Genomic DNA, 6,804 nt, shown 5'->3' with positions numbered 1-6,804 from the left:
ACACACACACACACACACACACACACACACTCACACACACACACTTCCCCTCTTTGGCTATTTATTAACTCTGTGACCCTTGAGATTCATTTTCCTCATTCATCAAATGAAAGGATTTCACTAGATGCCTTCTAAGGCTCTTTTCAAATCTCAGGACTCACATTTATTAGCATAAGTGGAGTTTGGAACCATAAGATGCTGAAGAATAATTGGGGGGGGGGGCCTGAAACCATTGACTAGGTGGCAGAGCCTACCAACAACCTAGGCTTCACAGTTACAGAATCATGTTCAAGTAAGAGGTGAGCAGATAGAGCAGGATGTAGTCAAAGAGGAGGGGGGGAAAGAGAATATAAAGAGCCACATCCTTGCTCTGAACTGCAACCCAAGTAGGAGAGACTGTCAGCTTGATCATTGTACTTATATTTGCATTGTATCTGCCTATCAAAAGGTCAGGTTTTTTCATGCATAGCACACATTTGCCTAAACTCATTCTCTGTTAGGGAACTGATCTGATATCCATCCAAACCCACTTTTTTTCAGTATCTAACATGAACTTCTCCCAGAAGATGTAGTTTGTTTGTTTGTTTGTTTGTTTTTTTGGGGGGAATGCTTAATTTTAAATAGAAGAAGCTTAGTTTATTTACATCTCTGTATTTACTACCTGAATGACCTTGGGCAAGTCACTGAAACTCACTGTCCTAATCTGTAAAAAGAAATGGTTCAACTACATAGTTTCTAAAGATCCTTCCAGCTTGAGAACTATGATTCTATGGTCTTCAGGGCTAGAAAGGCAGATTGAAAACAGTATGTGCACAAAACTGAGGAAACTGCATTCTGTCCTTTGGAGGCAGAGGAAAAGATAGAACCAATAGAAGATTTTGAATATGTGAGCAACCCTACTAGATCTCCACTGAAGAAAATTGTTCTGGGAGAGATGTAGATGGATTGGAGAGGGAAAAACTGAAAGTAGAGAGATTAGAAAACTATTATAATTACAATAGTATAAATAAGATGTCATGGGGGCCTGAATAAGAATATGAGTAGGTGTAGCAGCAACCACACTGGCATCTCCAGGATGGCTGCTAGCACAGGTTCTTGGATCTACTTTACTAGTAAAGATAGCTGCTTAAGGGGTCAACAATTTTTTTTAAATTATATTCACTAGTTCAGGGGAAAAATCAATACCCTGAACTTCAAAGAAAGTACAAACAAAATACAGAGAAAATACAAGCAGAGAAATAATGACCAACAGACAGGACTCTGACTGCCTGGATCACCTATACACTTTACATACATCTCTGGATCAAGAGAGCCTTTACATCTGAGCGGGGGGAGGGGGAGAACTCTGAATATATGGCCACTCAGAATCTTGACCAGAGAATCACAAGATCCTTTTCATAAGCAAGCTCCCAAAGCAAAATAGCAACTCACAGTATATATACACTTCTCAGAAACAGAAGGCATCACAACCCTTATGACTCAGTGCCTAATTAGAAATTAGCAAAATGTGTGAAAGCCTTCCTACAAGCAAGCCTCCCCTAAGCAAGAAGGGAAGGTCTTAAATCCCATTAACATTACGGTAGGGAAAAGGGCTAGATTTAAGAAATATAATGGAGGTAGTCACATCAAGGTTTAGTGACTGATTAGATATGGAAGGTGATAAAGAGAGAAAAGTCAGTGGTGCCTTGGGTATTATGAACCTCAATTACTGAAAAGCTGATGGTACATTCAACACCAATACAGCATTTTGGAGAAAGGATGGGATTAAAGAGGACAACATTCAGTTTGGATTAAAACTTCTTGAGTTTAAGATGCCAATGGAACATCATTTGGAGATTTTTCACTAGGTACTTAGTGATGAGCAAATGGAGTTGAGGATAAAACTTAGGCTATAGCTCTAGGTGACATTAAAGTAAATTGAACCCATGGGAGCTGATATGATTATTAATCAAAAAAGTGTGGTGAAAAGAGGGCTGGGATAGAAACAAAGGCTATGGCATACACCCATAGAGATATAACATAATCCTACAAAGGTCAAGAAAAGGCAATCGAATGGCAAAAAGAAATGAGAGAGACAGAGAGACAGACAGACAGAGAATTTAATAGAAGGAAGGGAATGTAATCAAGAGGAAGATATGATCAACAGTGCAAAAGCCAATAATGTCAAGGGAGATGAAAACCAAAAGAAGGTCAATAGAATTCAGAGTTAATAGATTGTTGAAACATTTGTGGAAAGTAATTTCCCTCACATGGTAGAGTTGAAAAGTAAAAGAATAGTGATGCAATACAAACAGCAATACTATAAAATCTTCTAGGAGCATCGCAGTGAAAAAAAGAGTAAGATAGGATGAAAACTTACAGGAAAGCAGGATAAAAGAAATGGTGATGTGGTGCTTTTTGTTTATTAACTTAAAGAATGGGATAGCTCTAGGTATGTCTGTAGTTATCTAGGAATGAGTCATGGAGAGAATAAAGATGAGAGAAAAAGGAATCATCAGTAATAATCACAGAAGGCAAAGGGTTTTGTTGTCATTATTGTTGTTTAGTTGTTTTCAGTTGTGTCTAACTCTTTTTGACCCTATGTGGGATTACTCAGGTGGTTTGCCCTTTTCCTTCTCTAGCTCCCTTCACAGATGAAGAAACTGAAGCAGTCATGGTTAAGTGACTTGCCCAGGGTCATATAGCTACTAAATATCAGAGGCCAGATTTGAACTCAGGAAGATAAGTCTTCCTGACTCCAGGCCCAGCACTCTATCCACTACAAACAGATTACTCAATAAATCAGCAAGAATGTTTAAGCACCTACCACATACTAGGTACTGTGCTAGGGATATATAGACAAAAGTGAAATGTGTCTTGCCTCCAAGTGGCTTATATTCTATAGGAGCATACAGATAAAGAGGTTGATGTCTAGCGAAAGGACCACTTCTTCCTTAGAGTAAAAAAGTAGAAGGTGTATAAAGATACATCTGAATTTTTAGACAAAGAGTAGATTAGATGAGGGAACTCAGATTTTCTGAGGAAAGTGACTGAAGTGAGAGGGTAGCTGAGGTAGTAGAGATAATTTTGAGAAAAGAAAGGGTTGGAATAGAAATTTTGAAGAGCATGAGAAAATATCAAATAGGTAAGAGTAACTTGAATTAAAAACTAGGCATATAGGCTCCTGCTTAGGGTTCTTTACCCCAGTATTCCCATTTGAACTTGTTCTAACCATCATCAGCTGCAAATTAAAATGGTATTTGTAGCATTTAGAAAAGTGATTGGTGACAATACATTTTCAATTTTTTGTCCCCAAAGAGAATTGTTAGCTAATTTGACTTTGTAACAAACCTTGGGCATGCAAACAATCCCCAGGGAAGATAACAGCAAATAGTTACATAAACCATCCTGCTGACATAACAAGGAAGAGGTACACAAGTGAAAAAAAAGTTAGAAAGAAATTGTCCAGGTACTTCCAAAAAGCTTAATATTCAAGTAGAGAGGGCTGGTGTACACTTGAACTGTTGCTTTCAGAGAGAGCACTATGGGAAAAGTATTAAGGAGTAGGTGCCAGGTGACACATGGATGATTATCGCTGTCCCTGTGATCTGAGATTCCTTGGTGTATTTCTTTTGCTTCATGTCTGACGGTGGAACCAGCCATCTATAATCTGGGTGAGGAAATGAAGAGCAGAAGCAAGCATGTGTATTCCCTTAGTAGTCATTGTGGATTGCAAGCCATTGCTACAGGGTCTGCCTATCATTAGAGAAGCTAAAAATTATTCATCCTAGACCTAGTCAATACAGTCCAGAGTTTCATAACTGCTGGCTAATGAGACAATTCTACTCTACCTAAGACAAGGGGCCCTGGGATGTGACACAGTAGACTTCAAGAGTACTGTTGATGCTTGATGTGATAATTTTATGATTGTTGATGGGAACTACCAAGATGATAGCCATTAGGAGAAATAAAATTAATCTAAAAGTCACATTTAGAAAAATCTGAGGCATAGTGAGCTTGAAATGAGAACCTTTGGACCAAAACTAACTTCATTAGAGTTACTTATATTGGCACAATAAAATGCTTTCACTGCATTAGTTATTTTAGAAGATTCAGTTATTTGAATTTATTTGATCTTTAATATGTTCAGACTATTAATCTGAAATATATTGAGCCCAAATTACTTCCAATGAAGTATGGAAACAATAATTTATTAATATGTACTGACTTCATGTACACTTGGGAGTTCCCACAGACATACAACGCCCCCCTATGCCTCACCATTCACCTCCCAAAAGAAATGATGTATAGCCAGAGATAAAGTAAGGGACTTGGATATATCAATTGGATTGATGTGGGTACTTGCTACTAAGCTTTTACTAGTCCATCGTGCCAGTGTAATTTGTTGTCAATCTCCTACTATAAATTTTCTAAAAGAGATTTACCCAATACACTGGTGGGCTTTTTCTGGGTGTCATAATATATTATGGATACCCAAACAACAGTTGGGACACTCATTCATAGTCCTGACGCATGCTACCTGATCAGTTTATCTCTTTTTTCAAACATACATGCTATATATGGTATCTTTCATACCAGTTCTTATATGAGTTCCCAATGCCAATACACTACAACTAAGCTAAACTAATTCTATGATTTTCCATTGCCTTTGGGTCATCCTCAATTTTAATTCTCTGGAATATTGTTTCAAAATAAGTCTGATAGCCATTCTCTCAATGAAACATTTCATCTCCTGCCTCTGTCATTTTGCAGAATGGTACCTCCACATCTGGAAGCCTTCCTCACCATAGCCTGATAGGATCCTGAACTCTCTTCAAGGCCAGATTAGATGCTATATCCTTTGCAAGGCCTTTCCTGATCTCTGCAAGTTCTTTACATCACTCTTGTCCTCTTGAAAAGATTGTGTATACTTTGTCCTTCCTCACTTGTTCATATGTTGTACCCCCTTATAAGTGCCTTGAGGGCAGAAGTTCTTTTTTTTTTCTTCTCTATTCCTAGAATCTCCCACAATGACTTTGCACAAAGTACATAACTGATAAATATTATATTGAAATTTTTTCAATATTTAAGCCACATCCAATAAAAGAATATTTAATATTCTTTAATATTAATATTAACAAACCCTTTTGTAAAGGGTTTAGGTTTTGTTTTTTTATTCTGGGTTTTTTTTGGTGTCAGGGAGCAGTTTAGCAATGTCTACAGGATATTACACTGCATTGACATGCACTATTTGCCTGCAGGACATTTGGAAGCATGCAATGCTTCAGATGTAATCTAGACTCTGGATGTATTATGCAAAATCTCATCAATGAATCTTATTGGAAAGGCACTAGGGATAGATGTGTGTGTGCATGCATGTGTGTGTGTATGTAGAGAAAGAGAGAGAATCAGTACAATGTCATCTGCAATAAGAAGCAATTGGAAAAGTGCCACTATTAATAGGAATCCCTCTTGCATTTAGACTTGATGCAGGATATCCTGAATGGCAATGGTAAACATATATATATATATATATATACATAATATGCACATGTATGTATGTATATGTGTGTGTATGTGTGTGTGTGTGTGTGTGTGTGTGTAGTACCTATATTCCCATCATCAGAGGCTCCTTGAACAAAATAATTCTCTATTTCCAAGTATGAGCCAGCTGGATAACTCCATGCATAAAGAGCTGGTTCTAGAGTCAGGAAGACCCAAGTTCAAACTGGCCTCAGATACTTACTAGCTGTGTGACCCTGGACAAGTCACTCAACTTTTGTTTGCCTTAATTTATTGGAGAAAAAATGACAAACCACTCTAGTATCTTTTCAAGGAATACTACAGAAACAGTGTGGTACTCAGGGTCATGAAGAGTTGGACAAAACTGAATAACAACAAAGTTCCAAGTATGCTTTATTTTCCCAGAATATACTACATCTCTTATCCATTTGGAGGAAGACACGATTTAGATACTTAATAATTGCAAATTATATCTTAGAAGCTGATAAAAATAGGATGAATGTTCTAGTATTGAAGGGAAAGTATTACCATTGTGACTTACTGAACCTGGTAGTACATGGAAATTGAAAGAAAAATGAGGCACATGAATGACACAATTACAGTGTTTGATATATAAAAAGCTTTTACTTCTACTTAAATTGCATCCCTATCCTCAAGCCCTGCATGATATATCTTAGCTAGGAAGGTTATTATCTAGGCAACAACAAATCAAGAAGGAAATGCTCAACATATTTTTCATTTCTTTGTCATTTTGGTTGCCATTTTCTTATTGTGGTTTGGGAAGGTTGTTATAGAGAACTGAAATGTTCATAGATGGTAAGGAAAAAAAAATTAGCCATGATGTCAACTGCCCTTTCAAAACATGCATTAAAAGTGTGTTTTTATTTTAAATTCAATCCAGATGTTGTAACATGAGTAGTTTTACTAATTAAACTTGAGAACATTCACATTATTATCATTATCTTTTTGACAAGCATATAATAAAATGAATCATCGTTGGCCCCTGTAGTGATTATATCCATGTCTTTATTTGTGAGGCAGACCATGAACCCTGAATTTGTGAAGCAGATTATGAGCCTTTTGAAGGTTTATTTAGTTTTAGTTCTTGTTTAAACTCCTATCTATGAAAAAAGCTGAGAGTTCCCTATAGCAAAAAGAAGACTAAACAGGGATCAATATTTAGAAATAATGACAAGGGTATCTTGATTAAATGAACTCTGTAGCAGATCGAATTCTGCTGAATTTTCTTAGTGCTTGGACATGTGTGTGTAGATGAGTGTGTACAACTGCCTGGGTCATCTA

This window comes from Petaurus breviceps, unplaced genomic scaffold, assembly GCF_028583685.1.
Source record: "Petaurus breviceps papuanus isolate PSGF00001 unplaced genomic scaffold, PetGlider_PUasm1.0 174, whole genome shotgun sequence".
NCBI classification, from domain to species: Eukaryota; Metazoa; Chordata; class Mammalia; order Diprotodontia; family Petauridae; genus Petaurus; species Petaurus breviceps.
This window is presented reverse-complemented; position numbering follows the sequence as displayed.